We start from the raw sequence: 23,180 nt of genomic DNA, 5'->3' as shown, positions 1-23,180 counted from the left end.
GCCTGTGATTAGGCTATTTGGGGTCACTGACACTGCCCCTTCAACTAATAAAAATCAAAGGTTTTACTACAAGAATAACAACTAATATGTATGTATATAACCTCTAGAGACCTGTGATGCTGTTGCTGGCTCCTATATATTAAATATATTTGTATTTTCCAAGAATATCAGGACTTCTAAACTACAAAATTTAGATAAACACTGTAACAAAATGTTAATGGTGCTGACATACTGTTCTGTTAGTTGCTAAATTGTCTATCAAAATCTTAAACATGGCTCTTTTAAGTTTTGTCATATTGTTCTGATCCTTCTGGGACATTTACAATCAAGTCCATAAAAAAATTACTCTAACAAGTACCTGTCAACCAAGTTAGCTTTTTAAATAATCTACTTTTGTTAGATTTTGTTTTGTATTGTCATTATCTAAAAGCCCACTGCTGAAGAGCAACTCCTAAGCCTCTTTGTTGCTTGAATTTGGCCAAAAATGGTCTAGTTGGCACTGATTCCCACCTGACTTGCTTGTTGCTTCCCCCTGAAGTGGTACACTTACAGAGAAAACTAAAGCCTCATAAGTAAGGATGAAAATGACCAATTGAAAAAATCTTCAGATGAGACTGCTCAGAGAAAAACAGTTTGGAGACAAGGGGGGAATGCCGTTAAAGGTCAAATGGAGTACTCGTGCCAGACTTCTCAAAAACTTAATTTAAAGCTGAGATGGTTAAAGAAGTGGTTCTTATACATGTGTGTCTATCTAGTTTAAAGCTCTTCTAGGCACAAACTCATATTTTTTGGCCATGGCCTCCTACTTTAAAAGGGACAAAGTAACTATTTCTTCTGGATCCAGACATGTTCTATGGTTCTTAATGGTGGTGTTTTTAGTTTTGGACTTAAGCAATGGGTTTTTTTCTTAGACCCATGGGCCACAACCTTGGATTTTTCTTTTGGCTAAAAATGGAAAGGTATATACAATTGCCAATACTTCCTTTTACACATACAAATACTTCAGACATTGTAGAGAACTGTACAAACTATATTCTCCAATATACTAAGTGGCTCTGGAAACAGTTCCTCAAAACTCAGGAATCCATACAGGTATGAGATCAAATAAAATCCTGTTTACAACATGGTTCCTACCCTTTCTGGGTCTTATAGTTGCCATTATTCTCTTACTTGCATTTGGACCTTGTCAAATTTGTTTCCTCTTGCCTACAATCCATCAAACTATAGATGCTAATGGAAATAAAGATGACCCACAACTGTGGTCCCCTTGATGACCTCTCTTGTGATCAGCCCTGATGCCTTGGGCCTCTTTGTCACCCCCTTTCAGCAGGAAGCAGTTACTAAATGGAATTTGTTTTCCCTGTTCCTAATGGCAGTTAAGGTGATCACTGAAAGAGGGGACGTGAAGGATGGACTGTGGGAGGTCCATGTGTTCCCTAAACATGGCAATTATCAGGGAGAAATTCCCCCTATCCTTTCCAAGAAACACCCTTTTGCATCACAATCTTCACACAGAAACATACTTCTCCCACTGACAATAAAAAGACTATAAAACCAACTTAGAGGACTACCAGTTTCCAGGTCCTACTGCATGTCTCCCCCATGTGGCCTTTCCTTTCTCTTCTCTACAAATAATACTTCTCTGAGTTTTACTGTTTGAGTGTCTATCTTTGATATCTATCTATGTGAAGAGAAAAATGACCCTCACTACCTGAGAATTCCAGTGTATTGGAACTATTATGGAACGTCTCCAAAATGCTATATGTGCTCTGAATTAGTGTTGCACATATGATGTTGTTTCTTTCATTGCAGGACCATGGGTTCAGGAATCAAGGTGTGCAAATGGAAGTGGTGTCATACACCTGTCATTATGCCTCACAAACAACTGTGCATATATTATCTTACTGATCCTACAAACAACTTATACTCAGTTTACCTAGAGACGTTAGGACCAATGGGAGGAATGTTCCATCAGAAGACACAGCAATTATTCCACTGAAATGGAAGTATGGTACTCAGCCACTTTTGGGATGGATGATTGATCTTGATATAAAAGGAAGATTGGACTGCTTCTCCAAAATGGCTATGAAAAAGTGCATGTCTGAAATGCAGGTCATCTGTTATGGCATCTCTAAATATTTTTAGAATGCCTTGTGATTATTATCCAACTACAACAATGCAATGTGGGCAGGAATGCTAATGGCCCAGATCCTTTGGGAATGAAGGTTGGAGTCATCCCACCAGGTAAAGAACTATGACTAGCTGTGATGTATACTGAAGGCAAAAAGAATAAAAATGGGTAATGGAAGAAGTTAATTACTATGACCATGTGACCAATTACTGAAGCAAGGATTACAATGGTCACTATTAGTACTCTTTACTTTATTATGAACATGTTTGCATATATATATATGCAAATATATATATGTTATATATAAATATATAGATATATAATCAAATTTCTTGATATCTTCCCTCTATTTCCTTATCATGTAATATAAGATATATTGATTTCATAGTAAAGTACTAATTTTACATGATAGTATCAAAGTTACAATACATCAAGCAGAATAAAAATCAGCTCTATCTTCTCAGTTCTATCTTGCATTTGACTCTTTCATATTCTAAATGTTATTTGTTTCTTCTTTTTTTCTGAAAAATTCTCACCACCATAGTTAGTCTTTTAAAACAATCCACTTTTGGCTTGATTGATTTTCTCTATTAGGACTTTGTTTATTTTTCATTAATTTATTACCTTATTCTTATCCACGTCCTTCAAGATGTTGGTAATCATTTTTATTTTTAGGGTTTTAATATTAAAGATGCTTTTCTGCCTAAAATTTTAATTTTCTGCATTCATTATTTTCAATGTAAATATTTAAAATATAAATGCCCATTTATGTCTCATTCCACACTTCAAATAATTAATATTGTCCATTAAGATTTCTTTTCTTAAATCCCAAGATGGCTGAATAGAGGCTCTCAGCACTCATGTACTCTTTTATAAAGAAAAACTAAAGCAATAGGTGTGTAGCTACATTGTGAGGTTAGTGATCACCAGAGAACATTAAAAATCAGTGAAAATGAAACCTTATAAGATACACAGACCTTATGCAACATCATAGTAAAGGAAATGAAATATCTTAGCAGCTGCTACCACAATTTCACACTACTGGAGGAAGGATTCTCCACAATTTTAGGCAAACTTCATCAGCATAGATATTGACAATCTTAGTTATTGGAAAGCTTCATAACTCTCACAGGTTTGCAGACTAGGTTATAAGTGACCCAAAATCTACACAGTAACCTTGCTTTGGGAAAAAACTTCACATTATCTCCTAGCAACACCCAGGGTTGTGAAACCAGGAGCAGTCTTAAGAAGGGCTCTATTTTGTCTGAATAGAGCACTTTGAATTTGGATTATTCCAGGAGGTAAAAAATAACCTTCATGTTTCTATCTTGGGGATACCATACACATTCCACTGCTCTGGGTGAGCAAGTAACTGCTTCAAAAAACAAACATGGCTCAGAAGAGTGATTCTGACTCAAATCCAGTGTTTCTCCTGCACTGTGAAGGAAAGGTGCAACAGCCTGAAGAACGGGAACCTGCTTTTCAAGACCAGGGGCATGACCAGTTGTGTGTACAGTCACATGTGCACTAATATTTAAGGCACAAAGTTTTCAACACCTCTGTGCCCACAACACTATAAACAGTCCCCTGCCACTAAGAGAGCAGGGAAAGAACTTTGTGGCTATATTTCTGTCATGCCCACAGAGACAATCTGGGGTGCTCTTGAATAACATTGCACTCAGGCTGTAATGTTGCTACATCCATCTCTCACTCCTCTGGGCACTTTTGTTGAAGAAGTAAGGGGCACAATAGCCCCAGCCATCATCCTACCACTGGGCATGCACAGGTAAGGGATACCTCAAGAGAAATTTTGTCTGGCTCCAGTTGTGACCAACATCTTCTCACTCACTGACAAGCATTACAATTGAAGGAGTGAAGGGAGAAAAGTATTGGCCCTTGCTTAATTCCATGGCTCACATAGCTAAGGAAGGCCTGAAACATAGTTCCCAGATAAGAATGCCCATAGCAGTATCACAGAGGAACACCACAACTAATGCTTTCACCAATCTATGCAGTTCTTGTTGCCAGATACCTTTGTACAATGTCTGATAATGCACTGCTGAAAGGACTTGGTGAGACTCACAAAGAAAATGCTGTGTGGTTTCCATCACCATGTCTCTCCATGAAGCACCTCAATCTTTCACCACTACTGGTACACCCAGTGCCAGACAGCGTTAAAAGTAACAGAGTTAACATTGACAGTTATTGAGGGCTGACAGAGTGGCTCAAGTGGTAGAGTGCCTGCCTGGCAAGTGTGAGGCATTGAGTTCAAATTCCAGTACCATAAAAGAAAAAGAAAGAAAAGTTACTGAGAAAACTCCATCTCTGGTAGTGGTTACCACTTCTATTATAAACATATTCCCACAATTAATACCTCAAACACTCTGTTGTCTACTCCATACCTGCCTGATCTAATAGTGTTTCCACTATTTTTGTGATTGGCAGAGACAGTGGTTCTCTATAATACAAAAACTGCATGCACTGTTCCTAAGCTCATTATTCATAGCCAAAGAAGCTACAAAGAGACTACACTATATTCCCGTAATTGCATAATTTAACTTATACTCCAAAACATCTTCAGGGGAAAGCTGCAAACACATTTTATGAAGCCACTATTACACTTATCCCAAAACCAGGCAAAGACACCTCCAAAAAGGAGAACTATAGGCCAATCTCCTTAATGAACATTGATGCAAAAATCCTCAACAAAATAATGGCAAATCGAATTCAGCAACACATCAAAAAGATTATTCACCACGACCAGGTAGGCTTCATCCCAGGGATGCAGGGGTGGTTCAACATACGAAAATCAATAAACATAATAAACCACATTAACAGAAGCAAAGACAAAAACCACTTGATCATTTCAATAGATGCAGAAAAAGCCTTTGATAAGATCCAACATCATTTCATGATAAAAGCTCTAAGAAAACTAGGAATAGAAGGAAAGTTCCTCAACATTATAAAAGCTATATAGGACAAACCTACAGCCAGCATTATACTTAACGGAGAAAAATTAAAACCATTCCCTCTAAAATCAGGAACCAGACAAGGATGCCCACTATCTCCACTCCTATTCAACATAGTACTGGAATTCCTAGCCAGAGCAATTAGGCAAGAAGAAGGAATAAAAGGAATACAAATAGGTAAAGAAACTGTCAAAATATCCCTATTTGCAGACGACATGATCCTATACCTTAAAGACCCAAAAAACTCTACTCAGAAGTTTCTAGACATCATCAATAGCTATAGCAAGGTAGCAGGATATAAAATCAACATAGAAAAATCATTAGCATTTCTATACACTAACAATGAGCAAACGGAAAAAGAATGTATGAAAACAATTCCATTTACAATAGCCTCAAAAAAAATCAAATACCTAGGTGTAAACCTAACAAAAGATGTGAAAGACCTCTACAAGGAAAACTATACACTTCTGAAGAAAGAGGTTGAGGAAGACTATAGAAAGTGGAGAGATCTCCCATGCTCATGGATTGGTAGAATCAACATAGTAAAAATGTCTATACTCCCAAAAGTAATCTACATGTTTAATGCAATTCCCATCAAAATTCCAATGACATTCATCAAAGAGATTGAAAAATCTACTGTTAAATTTATATGGAAACACAAGAGGCCACGAATAGCCAAGGCAATACTCAGTCAAAAGAACAATGCAGGAGGTATCACAATACCTGACTTCAAACTATATTACAAAGCAATAATAATAAAAACAGCATGGTACTGGCACAAAAACAGACATGAAGACCAGTGGAACAGAATAGAGGATCCAGATATGAAGCCACACAACTATAAGCAACTTATCTTTGACAAAGGAGCTAAAAATATACGATGGAGAAATAGCAGCCTCTTCAACAAAAACTGCTGGGAAAACTGGTTAGCAGTCTGCAAAAAACTGAAACTAGACCCATGTATATCACCCTATACCAAGATTAACTCAAAATGGATCAAGGATCTGAATATCAGACCCCAAACTCTTAAGTTGATACAAGAAAGAGTAGGAAATACTCTGGAGTTAGTAGGTATAGGTAAGAACTTTCTCAATGAAACCCCAGCAGCACAGCAACTAAGAGATAGCATAGATAAATGGGACCTCATAAAACTAAAAAGCTTCTGTTCATCAAAAGAAATGGTCTCTAAACTGAAGAGAACACCCACAGAGTGGGAGAAAATATTTGCCAACTATACATCAGACAAAGGACTGATAACCAGAATATACAGGGAACTTAAAAAACTAAATTCTCCCAAAACTAATGAACCAATAAAGAAATGGGCAGGTGAACTAAACAGAACTTTCTCAAAAGAAGAAATTCAAATGGCCGGAAAACACATGAAAAAATGCTCACCATCTCTAGCAATAAAGGAAATGCAAATTAAAACCACACTAAGATTCCACCTCACCCCTGTTAGAATAGCCATCATCAGCAACACCACCAACAACAGGTGTTGGCGAGGATGCGGGGAAAAAGGAACCCTCTTACACTGTTGGTGGGAATGTAGACTAGTACAACCACTCTGGAAAAAAATTTGGAGGCTACTTAAAAAGCTGGACATCGATCTACCATTTGATCCAGCAATACCACTCTTGGGGATATACCCAAAAGACTGTTACTCCAGAGGCACCTGCACATCCATGTTTATTGCGGCACTATTCACAATAGCCAAGTTATGGAAACAGCCAAGATGCCCCAGCACTGACGAATGGATTAAGAAAATGTGGTATCTATACACAATGGAATTTTATGCAGCCATGAAGAAGAACGAAATGTTATCATTCGCTGGTAAATGGATGGAATTGGAGAACATCATTCTGAGTGAGGTTAGCCTGGCTCAAAAGACCAAAAATCGTATGTTCTCCCTCATATGTGGACATTAGATCAAGGGCAAACACAACAAGGGGATTGGACTTTGAGCACATGATAAAAGCGAGAGCACACAAGGGAGGGGTGAGGATAGGTAAGACACCTAAAAAACTAGCTAGCATTTGTTGCCCTTAATGCAGAGAAACTAAAGCAGATACCTTAAAGCAACTGAGGCCAATAGGAAAAGGAGACCAGGAACTAGAGAAAAGGTTAGATTAAAAAGAATTAACCTAGAAGGTAACACCCACGCACAGGAAATCAATGTGAGTCAATGCCCTGTATAGCTATCCTTATCTCAACCAGCAAAACCCCTTGTTCCTTCCTATTATTGCTTATACTCTCTCTACAACAAAATTAGAGATAAGGGCAAAATAGTTTCTGCTGGGTATTGAGGGGGGGAGCGGGAGGGGGTGGAGTGGGTGGTAAGGGAGGGGGTGGGGTCAGGGGGGAGAAATAAACCAAGCCTTGTATGCACATATGAATAATAAAAGAAAAATGAAAAAAAAAAATAAATAAAAAAAAATAAAATAAAAAGGAAATCTCATAAAGTGGTACAGATATCCAATCTTCCAGCTGTGCAAATCTCAATGTAGGAAGAACACAAGAAATATAAAAGATTGTAACTGCAATACCAGATTCCAAAGAAATCAAAATTAATGAAATATCTGATGAGGAATTCAAAAAAATAAATTTTATTTTAAATATGTATGTATTATTAATTTTTTGGTGGTACAGGGTGTAAACTCAGGTCTTCATCCTTGCTAGGCAGGGAATCTACCACTTGCAACACACTTCCAGACCTTTTCGCTTTAGTTATTTTTTAGATAGTGTTTTGCCTTTTCACCCAGGCAGGCCTCAAGCTGTCTTCTACTTATGCCTCACAGGTAGCTGGAATTAAAGGTATGCACTACATGCCCAGCTCAAATGAAAAAGTTTAAAAAGCTAAATGAGATTCATAGAATGCAAAAATTAACTCAAGAAGACAGTGAGGATATGAATTACAGATTCAGCAAAGATATAAAGATGTTAAAACTAAACCAAACAGAAATCTTGGAAATGAAGAGCTTGATATAATGATCACACATTATATTATTGGAATATTTGAAGGCATCAAAATAAATGTTAAGGATATAGAAAGTCTGGTGAAATAATAACAGAAAACTTCCCTTATCTAGGGTAAGACATAGTATTTCATGTATAGAAGGCTTATTGAATGAGACGTAGACACGGCCAGAAAAGATCTTCAAAAGGACCTAGTGTAGCCAAACTGTCAAAAGTACATAACTGAGAATTTTTTAATCTTCAAGAGAAACGCACCAATTCACAAATAAGGGAAACTACATTAGACTAACAGGAGATTTCTCAATAAAAACCTTGCAAGTCAAGAGGGAATGGAATGACATACTCTAAGTCCTGAAAAAAAAATAACTGCTAACCATAATTGCCACACTGGGAAGGCTATCATTCAGAAATGAAGGACAAATAATACCTTCTAAGAAAGGTAAAAAGCTAAGGGAATTCATGATTACCACACCAGGCTTACAACAGATGCTTAAGAGAGTCCTACGTTCAGAAGTGAAAGAAAGATAACTTCCACCATGATAGCATGTGAAAGTATAAATATTACTAGAAGAGTAGACATATAAAAGAGAAACAGAAAAAAAATCAAACATGAACACAGTAAAGCATCAAACCACAGGGAAGAACCATAGAGGAAGAAAAGAAAAAAAGAATATTCAAAACAACTATATGAAAATCAACAAAATGATATGCATCTGAAAATTTCAATAATAATACTACCTGCGATTGGTCTAAATTATTCAAATAAAACTTCACTAGTAAAGGCATACACACACTGAAAATGAAATGAAAGGATGGAAAATGATTTTCCAAGCAAGTGGAGCCCTAAACTGATCAGGATTACCTGTACTGAGATTATGAAAAACAAGTCACACTAAGGGAAGGGTAAAACAAAGAAGTTAAGAAGATGAATATGGTTGATCTACTCTCCATACAAGAAGGAATATACAATTTTTAAACCTGTTGAAACTACCATAAGAAAGGGACTAAGGTAGAAAAGAGAAAAATAGAGGAGATGAGCCAAATTGGGCAATAATGCATACATACATGGAAATATAACAAGGCAACTCCCTGTATAGCTATCTTAAACAAACAAAAATTTCATTTCTTTTTCTTTTACATGATAAGATAACAGGAGGACAGAACAGGTACTGTCTGGGGGAGTTGGTACCAGTGGGTGGAAGGAGGATGTGGGGAAAGTGTGTGGGAGGGTGAATATGGTGCAAATAGTGCTTATACATGTATGTAAATGGAAAAATGAAAATCGTTGAAACAATCCAGGGATGGGAGAAGGGTGAATAAAAGGAGAATGATGTAGGGGGTGAATTCAAGTATGATATATTTGATATATTGTACAAACTCTTGTAAATGCCAAAATGTACCCCCAGCACAATAAAAAAGAGAAAAAGGAACAATTTTTTTAAAGAGCAAATTATAAGAAGAGACAAAGTGGGTAACCATATAATGATCAAAGACTCAGTGAACTAAGAAGTTATGAAAATTATAAACCTATGTTAACCTAATGTGAGAGCACTGAATTTTTAAAAAACAAACACTAGTAGATCTAAAGGGAAAGATGTTATTTAATACAGTAAGAGTGGGGAATTTAATACCCGATTTTTATTTATAAACATATTATCAAAGGAAAAATATAAAGAAAGAAACATTAAATGTATTTTGTATCCATATATAAAATTAGAAGAATGAAACCTGTTGAAATTATTCTTAGAAGGATGATAGGGTGAAAGAGGGTGAATGATGGAGGGGTGCATTTAAGATATATTATAAGCACAAATGTAAGCATTACCATGTATTCCCCTGTACAACTAGTATATGGTAATAAAATTATAAAAAAAGAAAGAAACAACAGAGACAAACTATAATGGATATAAAATGACCTTAGGAGACATTTAAAGAACATTCTGTTCAACATCTCTAATATATATATTATATTATACTATACTATATTATATCATATCATATCGTGTGTTAATTATATATAATTTGTAGCAGCACATGGAAATTTCTCTAGAATGGACCATGTATCAGTCCACAATATGTGTCTTAAATTCAGAAAACTAAAATCATATCCTATATCATTTCTAATCACAATGGGAAAAAGTTGGAATTTAATAAGTACAGAAACTTTAGAAATTATGGGAATGCATAATATATGACAAAACCAACAGCCAATATCATAGTGAATTGGGGAAAAAAAGACATAAAAACAGTAAAGAGTGAAGCCAAACTATCCATGGATTTAGATCACATGATTATATACATAGAAAATTTAAATACTCTATACAATAAAACTATTGTAACAGTTAAACAAATTCAGTAAGAGAGCAGGATAAAAACCAACATAAAAAATTTGTAACTTTCTCATATGCCAAGAATTAGTTTGCTGAATAAGCTATGAATAGCTACCAAAAAATAAAATATCAAGAAATAAACTTAAAGGAAATCAAAGATCTCTACAATGAAAATTACAAAAGGCTGATGAAAGAAATTGAAGACACTAAAAGATGGAAAGATGGAAATATCTTACATGTTTATGGATTGTAAGACTTCCTATTGTTTATATTACCAAAGAAATAGGTCCAATGCAATCCCTGAAAAAATACCAAAGACTTTCTTCACTGAACTAGAAAAAAAAAATGCCTAAAATTTGTAAGGAAGCATAAAAACCCCAAAATAACCAAAGCAATCTTGAGCAAAAGTGCAAAGATGGAGGCATAGCAATTCCTGATTTCAAGACTTACTAAAGAATTATACTCACCAAAACAACATGGTATTTACACAAAAAGTCACATAGAAAATGGAAAAAATGCATATCCTAAAAATAAATTCATGTGTCATCGACTGCCATTTGATTCTTGACAAAGGTGCCAAAACTTACACTTGCAAAAGGACAGCCTCTTCAACAAATGGTGCTAGAAGTTCTGGATATCCACTTATAAAGGATCAAAACTTATCTTTATCACTCTGTACAAAAATCAACTGAAAATTGATCAAAGAACTTCATAAGAGCTGTGGCTCTGAAACTATTTGATAAAATCAGGGTGATCACTTCAAGACATTTCTATAGGCAATGATTTTCTTGGTAGGATCATAAAAGCACAAGGGAACTAATGCAAAAATTGACAAATTGGATTACATCAACTTGAAAAGCTTCTGTACAGCAAAGGAATCAATCACAGAGTGAAGAAATAATCTTGTGAATGGGAAAATATTTTCCAGCTATTCATTCATATTCAGAATATATAAAAAATGAAAAAAATCCAGAGCAATGTAGAAACAAATAATCCAATGAAAATGATCCCAATAGATGCTTCTTTAAAAAGGAAATATGAATGGCTAGTAAATACATTTAAAAATATTCAGTATCATTAGCCATTAGGAGAACGTAAATCAAAACTACAATGAGATACCATCTCAACCCAGTTAGAAAAGCGGTTGACAGAAATGCTAAATTGGGAAACTTACCACTTGAGCAACTCCACCATCCCTGAATGGGAAACTTAATTGAAATGCAATGATTGAATGCTGAGGTGGTAGGAGTCGAGTGGTAACAATTAATTGCCAGAAACAAGGTGGGAAAAAGAGGGTGATTGGGGGAAAATAAACTGAGGTATATATATACGTGTGTGTGTATGTGTACATGTTTTTTATTTAAAAAGAAGCAAGGTGGATATACAATAGACAGTGGAATCAAAACACCAATCAGGATTTTCTGACCTCCAGAGAGTTATAGCAATGACTAGTTGATCATGATGTTCCTGGAATTTAAATAAATGCAGTGTCTAATTAGTTCTTACTTGATCTTTTTAAGTAGAAGTGTCAAAAATCACATGAAGAAGAGTCTAACTTGAGCCATAAAAACAGTGTCAGAATTCCTCAATAAATTCCTGGACTTGAGTCAGTTTACAAACTCAGAACTCCTTGAATGAAAGGGGAGCTGAGTCCACTTGAAGATCAACATTGCTACACTGCCAAAAATTTATAACCTTCATCTTTCCCCCAGATTTCCTCAAAATGGTTTTTTAACTAAAGAGACTATAGATTGGGGAAAAGGAAATGATCAGAATTTTCAGGAATTATTGGACGCTGAAGTTGAGCTGATACTAATTCTGGGAGAACAAGTATGTTATTGTGGTCCACCAGTCAGGGTAGGGACTTCTACTGGTAATCGATGGAGTTTTAGCTTAGGGCCATCTCATAGTGGATTCAGTTGGTCCTTAATCTACTTTGTTATTTCCCCAGTTCTAGAATGCATAATCAGATGGAGATACTTAATGTTGTCTTTATGTGGAAAGTAAGTATGGGTTAACTAGATGAACATGGATGCCAAGTTGATAAGGGGTGGGTGGACATATGATAATTAGTTTTATATATCAGCTTGAGTGGGCCATGTGGTTTCCAGATTGTTGTCCAACACTATTTAAGATGTTTCTTAGAGGGTATTTTTGGATCAAATTAACATTTAAATTGGTTTTGGCAAACTACATAAAGCCTTCTTTCATATTTGTGAATGGCAATTTGTTGTACTCCATCTATTCATGCAAATCATTGAAGGCCTGAGTGGAATAAAGTGGTTTATCTTTCCCTGAATAAGAAATAATTTTTTCCCTGTCAGATTGTCTTTATACTGGGACATTGACTTGTCTTGAGTCCTAGTTAATGACCTTTAGAGAAGAACTACATTGTAACCTCTACCTGGTTCTCAGCCCTTCAGACTTGGACTGCTATAAAACCATCAGTTTTCCTGGTTCTCCAGCCTGCTAATTCAGTCTTCGGAGGGTGGAAATTTCTCACATCCATAATCATATAAGTCAATGTGTTATAAAAAAATTGTTTTCATACATTCCCATACATACCATGTTGGTTCTGTTTCTCTGAATGAGAAATACTAAGACTAATGCACCATACAATTTAACTCATACAGTATGTGACTTTTGGACAGTATCTTCTTTCACTGAACAAAAAAGCTTTGAGATTCAACCAATTTGTTACATTGTCTAAATTATATGCCATTATATGCATGGAATTTAACTATTTGATTTATCCATTCATTAGTTGAATGGTATTTGGATTCTTTCTAAATTTTTGGCAAATATGAAGAAAGCTGATGCAATCATTTATGTGAATATCAGTTTTTTCCCCCTAGGGCAAATATTCTACACATGGTGACACTAAACTGATTTTTATAGGATATTGCCAAACTATTTAGTGAGTGACAATGCCATTTGGCAACCTCAACAAGTAATGAGAGTTCCAACTGCTTTTCATGTTCAGTGGCATTTGGTACTGTTAGTTATGTTTTAGTAGGTATACAGAGAATCCTCTCAGGATTTTAATAAATGAGTACTTAACATTGTTTCATGTGCTTATTTGTTATTTTTATTTCCTCTTTGGCAAAGTGTTTATTGAAGTTCTTTGTCCACTTTAAACTAGTTTTGTCTTTATTGTTGAATTTGGAGTATTTTGGGTAGGGATACTGGGAAATGAACTCAGGGCCTCATGCTTGCTAGGCAGATTTTGTATAACTTGAGCCATATTCCAGCAGTTGAGCATTCTTTATATATTCTGAATACATGTCCATTGTTGTATGTGTAATTTGTAAAATTTGTTCCTCCACCTGTGACTTATTATTTCATTTTTAACTTTTTGGAGCAAAATTTAAAAAGAATTGGGAAAAACAATGGAAATTTATTGCTGTGTAGTCCCATATGTTTAATTAAATTTTTATTAGAATATACTAATTTTACAAATAATGGTTTTAATTAGGACATTTCCATATATGCCTAATATATTTTTTATAGTACAAGGAATGATTTATTACAAAAGAAGATAACATCTTGAGGAGTAAAGTGGGCAGTTTGTGGAAGCTGTATTGGATTGGAATTTTATCCAATAGGGTGAGGTTACTTGGTGGGAAAATATGAGGCTTTCCCCTTATAACCCCTCCCCAAATGGTTTGAAAACCATTTTCAAAGTGCCTGCCTGAGTGTGGGAAGGAATATACCTATATATCTTCTTTGTCCTTCCCATTTGATCTTCTTTGCCTTTCCCAGTTTACCCAGTGGAAGATTCTATATTATTCATTGTACCCTTAAGGGGCATGCCCAACCTTGACATATGGCATGTGTTTCATAAGGAAGATATAGGGCCATTATCTTAATCAGTAGTCCATGGTGTGGGCTATCTAAGGTTTTAGACTGAGATTTTATAACATGGGGCATTTCCTCACTCCATTCCTGCTCACGTCTACCTACATGCCTGTATTAACATTACCCACAAGAGCTCAGGACCCTGAATTCTTTCAGGGGTGTGGACAGGAGATCAATCTGGCTGCATCCTGCTGATGGGGGACAACAGGTATATTTAATGTCTAGTGTTTTGTTGTCTGTCAAAATTTGGGAAAGTTGATTGGGTTCAGGCAGTGAGGGCCACTGAGAATATGGGCTTTCCATTATCGGATTAGCAGGACTAGAGTTGTCGTGAAATGAAATGGCCATCATGTCCAAGGACAAAAATATGTTCTCTAACCTAGAAGTAAGAAATTGAATGAGGGTGTTAAAATTTAGAGGCCTGAATGAGATAAGTAACAGGATTAGGAGTAGAAGAGCATGAGGTATATACAATTAAGCAGGTTCAGTCAAAGGTACAGCATAGTTGATCATTATTTCAGGATTGGTCAGGCAGAGCCTTGTCAGGATAAGAATGTCATTGGTACCTAGAGGATAGATTTGACTCTTGTCATGAAAAGTTTATCCATCAGTCCTGTTTTTCTGGTAATCTAAGGTGGCCTAAGGAAACAATGATAAGAACAAAGGAGTCAGACACAAAATGGAGGTAGAGTATTTGCAGGTTCATGTGTGTGAAAAGTCATCACTTTTTATCAAAAGCAATTCAAAATACTTGTTATAAGTCCTCCTTTATGTTCAGTCTTTAAGGAATTAGTGCATTGGTCAATCTGGTCTGATTTCCTAACTTGGTGGTAAGTTAGTACATGAGAAGGGGACACACTGTAATGACTGAATCATGTAAGTGAAAAGAGGTAGTTGTGAGGCCCTGGGAAGCTCAGGTGGTGGTGATCGTCCTTTGGTCTGATTAAATAGAAATCAGATGTGGACCTGAGCATCAAAGGTTTTTTTTAACCTTCTTGTATATTTTGTTAAGATACATTTGTGATGACTAGTAGCAAGTATGCAATAAGAGTTTTTACCAGTGAGCTTTGAGGACTTGGTCAGATTGGAGATAAGGCTCCCATTACAAGCATTAGCCCTAAGACACTGGGACCTATAAAAGTGGGGCCCTTAGAGTTATTCATACAGCACCAGCTGGCTGCCAGATGATAGTCCCCTTCAAAGGGTGGTAAAGTTGAATATGTCCCTTCTTTGGGATGTAGGCCCAAGGCCCTCTATTGATGAATGACAAACTGGTATATAGATGTTCAGGACAGAAATGTAAAACATCCAAATTTTTGTTTGAAAGATGAACCCAAGCCAAGAGTAAGACATAGTAGGCTGGTTCTTCCATGGGACCCTTGTAAGAGGAATGATAGCATAGGAGAAGTTATCTGGCCTGAATATCAAAAAAGAGAAAGGACTCCAAGTAAGATTTAATAAGACCTATGCTGGCAGGTGAGTAGCTGTTGGTCCCTCATAGCAAAACCAGGAGTCCTGTAGTAGGGATTTTGGAAGGACAAATGCTCAAAGGAGATTTAAAAACCCATTAGTCTTCCTTGAAGGGCTGTAGTTCTTCCCATGTTGAGGTACAAGTGTACCCAGAAGACCAAGCCCCATAGCAATATAATTAGCAAATAAAAGGAACATGCTAATGCTGCCTTTTGAGTTCTAGTCCAATTAGAAGGTGCTGTCTGTAGTGGCTAGTCCCCTTCCCAAAGTAATTACAGAATAACTAGACTAATTAGGAGGTATTGGAGGTTTGGATCAAGAAGCTCATGGAGATGACTTATCTGTATCTGTAGGCATTTTCTTTTAGAACAGCACAAGAGGCAGTCTCTACTTCTGGGTCTGGAGATGGAAGTGTGACAGTCACAGGGGAATTCCAGCCTTTGACTCTTGAGTAGTGGATCCAGGAATCCAGGCCAGCCACTTGCACTGCCATTGGGGTAGACAGAATAACTGGATATGATCCCTCCTAAAGAGGAGTGTTTAAGTTCAGGATTTGGAGACTTAATCAGGACTAGGTAGCCAGGGCAAAAGAGAGGGGGTCCCTTTATTTCTTCTCTGAGAGTGGCTTATTTGATCTCTGAGAGTGTTTGTTGGAATTTAGCAAGTTGAGTGTCATGGGAGATTAACTGAGCTGTTGGTTAGGAGGGACCTGCCAAAGAAAGATTCAAAAGGGGTCAGTTCCTGGTTGTCCAGGGTGTTTCTGAGCCTTATGAGAGCAATAGGGAGGAAGTTATTCCAGGGGAGTGGGTTTCTTGGGCCAATTTAGCCAGGTGTCTTTTTAAAAGTTCATTTGTTTTTTTATACTTTTCCAGATGATTGGGGATGCCAGGCACAGTGGAGATGGTATTTTATGCCTAGTGCCCTAGAGAGTCCCTGAGTTACTCCTGCCTTAAATGAAGGCCTGTTATCGCTTTGAGAGCTTTTGGGGAGACTGAAACAAGGGAATATTTCTGTGATTAGAACACGGACCACCTCCCTAGCACGTTGTATACTGCAAGGAAAGGCCTCTACCCATCCAATGAATGTGTCCACTAATAATAGCAATAGTTTTGTTTTTGGTCACCTGGCATATGTGTAAAGTCTAATTGCCAGTCTTCCCCTGGGTAGGACCCCTGCATCTGTGGCCCTGGCACCTGGAGTCTTTTATTATTGGGATTATTTTTTGGCATGTTTCACATCCCTATACAATTTCTTGGGCAGTGTCCTTTAATTTAGTCGCCCCCCCCAAACATTTTGTTGACCAAAACCAAAGTATTGTTTAAGCCCAAACGATAAAATTGGTGGAGGGTCTTAAGAATTTTCCCTTGGAGGGCCTCAGGGAGTCATAGTTTCCCTTCAGGGGATACCTACCAGCCCTGGTGATCCAACTGGCACCCTTGATCTGAGACTTGTTTATTTTCCTCTGTTTGATATTGTGGTCTCTCTGGGGGAAGGAGAGTCACCTCCCAGAGAAAAGAGCCAGCTGTATATTCCTGCATGGCTACCCATTTAGCTGCCTTATCAGCTGCTTTATTTCCCTTTGCTGTCTTACCTTCCCCTTTTTGGTGACCTCTACAATGAATTACTGAGACCTCGTTAGGCAATAGAACAGCATCTAGGAGGTCAGTATGTCGCAAACATGTCTAATGGGAGATCCTGTTGTAGTCAGCATTCCTCTTTCCTTCCAGGTGGCTGCATGAGCATGCAAGATCAGGAAGGTGTACTTAGAATCTGTATAGATGTCAATTGCCTGTTCTTTTGACAATTTTAGGGCTTCTGTTAGGGCCACTAATTCTGCCAATGGAGCACTTGTATTAGAAGGAAGAGGACCTGATTTGAGGGTGCCAAATTTGGTTACAACTGCAAACCCTGCATATCTGACACCATTTTTGACAATGGAGCTGCTGTCAGTGTATAATTCTAGATCTGGATTTCCTAAATGCTGTTCAGTCAAGTCAGGTTGGGCAGCATAATTTTCCATAAGCACCTCCTCACACTAGTGTTCAGGATTTCCCCATCTCTGGTAGAAGGGATGCAGGGTTTAGGCTCTGACAGGTCCTTAATGTTATTTCCATCCCTCTCAGCCGCTGGGCCTGGTATTTAGTAGATGGCTGTCAGACAGCCAAAGTCCTCTTTTTGAGTTTAAAATTCCCCCAGGTCATGTGGGATGTAAACTGTCAGGGACCAGTTTAGGACAAGTTTTTGAGCTTCAGGCACTAGAAGGCTAACTGCAGTGACTACTTGAAGACATCCTGGCAATCCCTTGGCTACTTGATCTAATTCTTTACTTAAATAGTGCACTGGCTGGGGAGTGATGTCCCAGAACTGAGTCATCACTCCCAAGGCCAGTCCTCCCTTTTCATAGACATATAATTGAAATTTGTCTTGTGCTGGGAGACCCAGAACTGGAGCTGTCAAAAGGGCATTTTTTAACTGGTGTAATGCACTTTTTGACTTGTCATCCCATTCAATAAAAGGCTGGGGATTGTTCTGTGCTTCCTTAAGAATCTGATATAATGGTCAGGTTAGGTCTGAATATCCCAGGATCCAAATTCTACAGTATCCTGTCACCCCCCAAAAGGCCCTCAGTTATTTTAGAATCTTAGGTAAAGGAAATGTCAGGATCAGATGGATTCTATCTTCTCCTAGAGCCCTCATTTCCTTCTCCAGGACAAGACCTAAATATGTAACTCTAGACTGACACAATTGGGCTTTTTTTTCAGAGATTTTATGACCTCTGTCTGCTAGGAAGTTTAGTAAGGATTAAGTAGCTTGTAAAATGACAGGCTCAGTTGGTCCACAGAGGAGGAGGTAATCTACATATCAAAGTGGAGTAGCTTGTGGATATTGCCACTCTGCCAAGTCTTGGGTTAGAGCCAACCCAAAGAGAAGGGGGCTGTCTCTGAATCCCTGAGGAAGGTCAGTCCAAGTCACCTGTCCAGCTTTTGGTGTGGGGTCCTCAATGGTAAAGATAGGTTGACTTTCAGGGTGTAAGACTATGCAAAAGAAAGTGATATTTAAGTCCTGGACAGAGTAGTAAGCAGTACCTGGGGGTATTTGGGCTAGAAGCATGTAGGGATTTGGAAGTAAATGGTGGAGAGGCACTACTACTTCATTGTTCAGGCAGAGATCTTGGACTAGCCTCCATCTGTTAGGTCCCTTTCTGACCCCAAGAATAGGAGTATGGGCTAGAGCATTCTATTAGCAGTCCCTGTCTCTTTAAGTCTTTGATTATGGGAATTAGCCCGTCCTTAACTTCTGACTTTAAAGGATATTGTTTTTGATGGGGAAACCAGGAGGGGTCCTTGAGATGAATTAGGACTAGGACAGCTGTTTGTGCCTGTCCCACAGTGTGTCCATCTGTCCACACTGTGGGGTCTACTTGTTCCTCTAGGAGCTGTACCCCCAATTTAGATAGAAGGTCTCACCCTAGCAGAGGAGTAGGGGTTTCTGGGACAATTAAAAAGGAGTGACGGAAGTGGAAATCTCTCCCAGGAGCAGGCTAGAGGCTGAGTGAGATAATGCTCTAGGGACTGACCTGATATGCCCAAGGAGTAATTTTCTTGGAAGACCTGGGTCTGGGAGAGAAAGGAATAGCTGAAATGCTGGCTCCAGTATTGATAAGGAGGCTAACCTTGTGCTTTTCAATGCTAAGTATTGCCTGGGGCTCCTCTGGTTTTTATGGTGGTCACAGGAGCCCGGATGGGTGGTCCCAGGACCCATCATTGGGTGGGAGGCTCTGGCCTCAGTTCCCTTGAGAGCTGAAGACAGTGTGCCTTCCAATGATTTCCTGGGCAGATGGGGCAGAGTCCCACAGATGGCTTCCTCTGGGGGCACTTCCTCTTAAAATGGTCTTCCTATCCACATTGAAAATATGTCTGCAGATTGGACTGTGCCTCGGAGAAACTTCTCAGAGTGCTACAATCAGGGCCTCCTGCCGTTTATCCTTTCTCTTTTTCTTTTCCAGGTCTTTTTTTCTTTATTCTAAGTCCCTATTATAGTATATGGATGTGGCTACATGGACCAATTAGTCCAGATCTCTGCTTCCTTCAGCCACCAGTTTTTAAAGCTTTCTATGAATATCTGGGGCTGACTGTGTCAGAAATTTATCTTTTAAGATGATTTTTTCCTCCTGTGACTTCGGTACAATGTTGGTATGTAAAGCATCCTTAAGTCTCTGTAGGAAATCTACTGGGGTTTATAAGAGTCCTTGTTGTACAGCCATGTCTTGGGAGTAATTAAGAGGCTTTACCTTGGCTCTCCTTAGACCCTTAAGAATGCAATTGATGAGGTGGTTCCCCTGGAGATTTTATTTCTGTCATGGAGGAGGCCCCCTTTGACATTATTATGGGACTTTGGGCATCAGATGGTTTTTCAGTTCTGGTTCTTCAAGGGAGCTTGTGGTCTTTTTGCAAAGGGTCACCAGGGTCTGGATATCTAGCCTGCATTTGCTTAGCCATTCTTGGTGGTCTCTTAGGTAAAAGTAAAGTTGAACATATGGGACTTCAGTCCATTTCTCCTACTTTCTACAGAACATATCTAATTGAAGAATGGTATAATTAATGCCCACCCTTTCTGGCCATTTTTCCTGGTCTCCTAGAAGATATTGAGGTCAGGCTTGTGTGCAGTAAAACTTGAGTTGCTTCTGTTGAAGACTTTCTGGATCAAGATCTTTCTAATGTTTTAGTAAGAAGGCAAGGGGAGATCCTTCTGGGATCCTGGAATCTTGATTCCCCATCTAAAAAGGGAAAGCAAGGGAAAATTGATCACCTTATGGGGAGTTTTCTCCTTTTACACAGGTGTCCCCAGGTGAGGAGATCCTCTACTTGAGGAAGGGCATCCCTCTTTCCCATTCTCTCCTGCCACTGCCACCTGTGGCTAAGGTCATGGGGAAGACATTTAGGTACATCTGACTGCAGTCATCCAGCTGTTGTGACCCCGATCAAGTTTTTTTTTTTGCCTGTTTGCTTTATTTTGCCTGTTTCTCTGGTTCTCCGCTACTAGTTGAAGTCCTGTAATTAAAAAATAACTCTATCAGCCCCAAGACAGCTTGCATGACCAGAGGGAGGACACTTGTGGAGGTATGGACAGGGAGTTTTGATGAGGCAGACTTTTGTCCCCCTATATATCCAGTGAGACATATATATTCTATGAAAAAAAGAGGGAGAATCTGAAGGCATTGTTCTTTTGCTGGTGGTAATGGAGGAAAATGGAGAAGACCACTGTGGTCTCTATCTCTTTAGGTAGCTCTCAGGTAAAGCACTCTTTTCTGCCCTGAGGGCAGACTACAGGAACCTGCTTAACCAGATCAACCAGATGCCTAACAAAAACAGTTAAGCCCAAGTTAGAGAGTAGCTCTTTTTGGTGTACTCAATTGTAATGGGGGCTATAGAAGGGATATGGAAGTTCCTGAAAACATAGTTTAAGGATAAGGTTTTGAACAGAGGGATATAGGGATCTTTTCCAGGCTTGGCTGAAGAAGGAAGCCCACTGCTGTCTAGGTCACAAGGAGCAACCACGCATCCTGATCTATTTGGGAAAGAAGAAAAAGGAGAAGCTGAGGATTTGGGGAAAGAGAGTTCCCAGGCTCAAAGCATGAAGGATTATTAGCTATCACTGCTCTCCAGGTCGATCCCACCAGAGGCAGTACTGGAGCACTGGAAGTGAGGGAACCGTGAAGAAGAAAGTATAGAGATATGATCGTCTGTGTGCCGCAGACATAGCCTAGAAAGTTTCTGACACTTAGCCACCTTTGGAGCCTCAGGGTGTTTCAGGAAGTTGCATCTTCAACCTTTGGGTCCCACCTGGGAGTTGCCCTGGCCAGAGTATCCTTGTAGCTTGAAGAGAAACTTTCCTTCCCACCAGCTTTCCTACTGTCCTTAGTGGATCAGATCAGAAAGGAAGAGGGTTTAAAGGGGAAGGGAGCTGAGAGTTGAGAAGAAAAAAAGCCTCGGTGCTCTGAGGTTTTTCTTCCACCCATATAGCATTAGCAGATCAGTATAATCTCCTGACTGGCCCCACATTTCTCAGGTCGCCAGCCTTAACAGTTGTGGATGACTCAGAGTTTTTCCCCAGGTTCCCGAGGGAGAAACCTTCCTTAGCAAGAGTGGGGGAAAGAGAAAGAGAGAGAGAGAGAGAAAGTTGGCCTGAGAGTTCCACTGTAGCTAAGCCATGGTGGTGCTCTCCTGGAGGACAGACTCCATTGGAGTGCTGGACAATCACAGCCACCTCTTAGGCAGTCTCCTCCAGTTTGGTGCAACCTATATTGACCTCAGTTAAAGAAGAAGTGTCACTTTGTGATCACCAAGGTTGAGGCCCTGGGAAGCTCAGGTGGTGGTGAGGGTCCATTAGTCCACTTGGATAGAAATCAAAGGTGGACTCAAGCAGCAAAGGTTAGAAATGTTTTGTTTGCAGAAAAGAGAAAGGAAAGGCCACATGAAGTCATACAGTGGGACCTGGAAACCAGTAGTCCCCTGAGTCAGATTGGAAATTGGATTTTATAGCTTTTTTATTGCCCCAGGGCAGAGATTTTGGCATGGATGGATGTCGAAGGAGAGATGTCTCTCTGGTGTGAACAGACTTTTCTTGGGAAGAAAGAGCATTTTCTCCCTGGCTAATTGTCACCTTTTGGGAACATGTTGACCTCCCACAGTCTGCTCTTCAGTTGCTTAAACCTAAAAGTTGAAACACCATCATAAAGCAATGTCAATGTCAAAAGATACTGATTAAATAAATTGTGTAGGGTATCCTATTTTCTTTTAAATAACTCCACAAGTATTGACCTCTAAAAATGTGTTTGAAGCAGATAGAAATAGTCACTTTTGTCTCTACTCAAATAGAAGGCCATATGCCAAACATATGATTTTGCCTTTTGTTAGAGGTACATCAAAGGCCTTTATTTAGTGTCAGATAACCATACGTAAGAACTTTCTTCACAACCTTTTAGCTTGAGTTAAAAGGCACAAATGATTACAAATCAAAATCCTTCCGTTACGAACACTGGAGTGCTAGGATTAACTGCATGCATTGCCACACCCAGTTTGACTGCATCTTGATTGATGGCAACATATCCCTTAATTATGAATAGTTTTCTCTGAACTGTTTCTCTTTGAATAGTTTGGCTTTAATTGTCCCTCACTGCTAGGATGAGGTTTGTCCCCGTTAGTCTGATTTGTTTTCACGGTGGGTAAGAAGTGTCTGTACAAGTAGGAGTCAGTGCCAATAAGAAACTTTGGGACAAATTCAAGCAACTATAATATTTAAAAGGAGTGGTCTTTAGATTAAGTTTACCTGGAGAACATTCTTAAATTTCATTCTGCCTGGCCTATAGTTCTTAGCATCTCAAAATGAGGCGGAAGAGATAGATGAGGCAATGAGGAAATAAAAAGTAACCAAAAGGCCAGATTCAGT

Source organism: Castor canadensis, chromosome X, assembly GCF_047511655.1.
Source record: "Castor canadensis chromosome X, mCasCan1.hap1v2, whole genome shotgun sequence".
In the NCBI taxonomy this organism is placed as follows: Eukaryota; Metazoa; Chordata; class Mammalia; order Rodentia; family Castoridae; genus Castor; species Castor canadensis.
The sequence above is the reverse complement of the archived record's forward strand: the minus strand, read 5'-3'. Positions refer to the sequence as shown.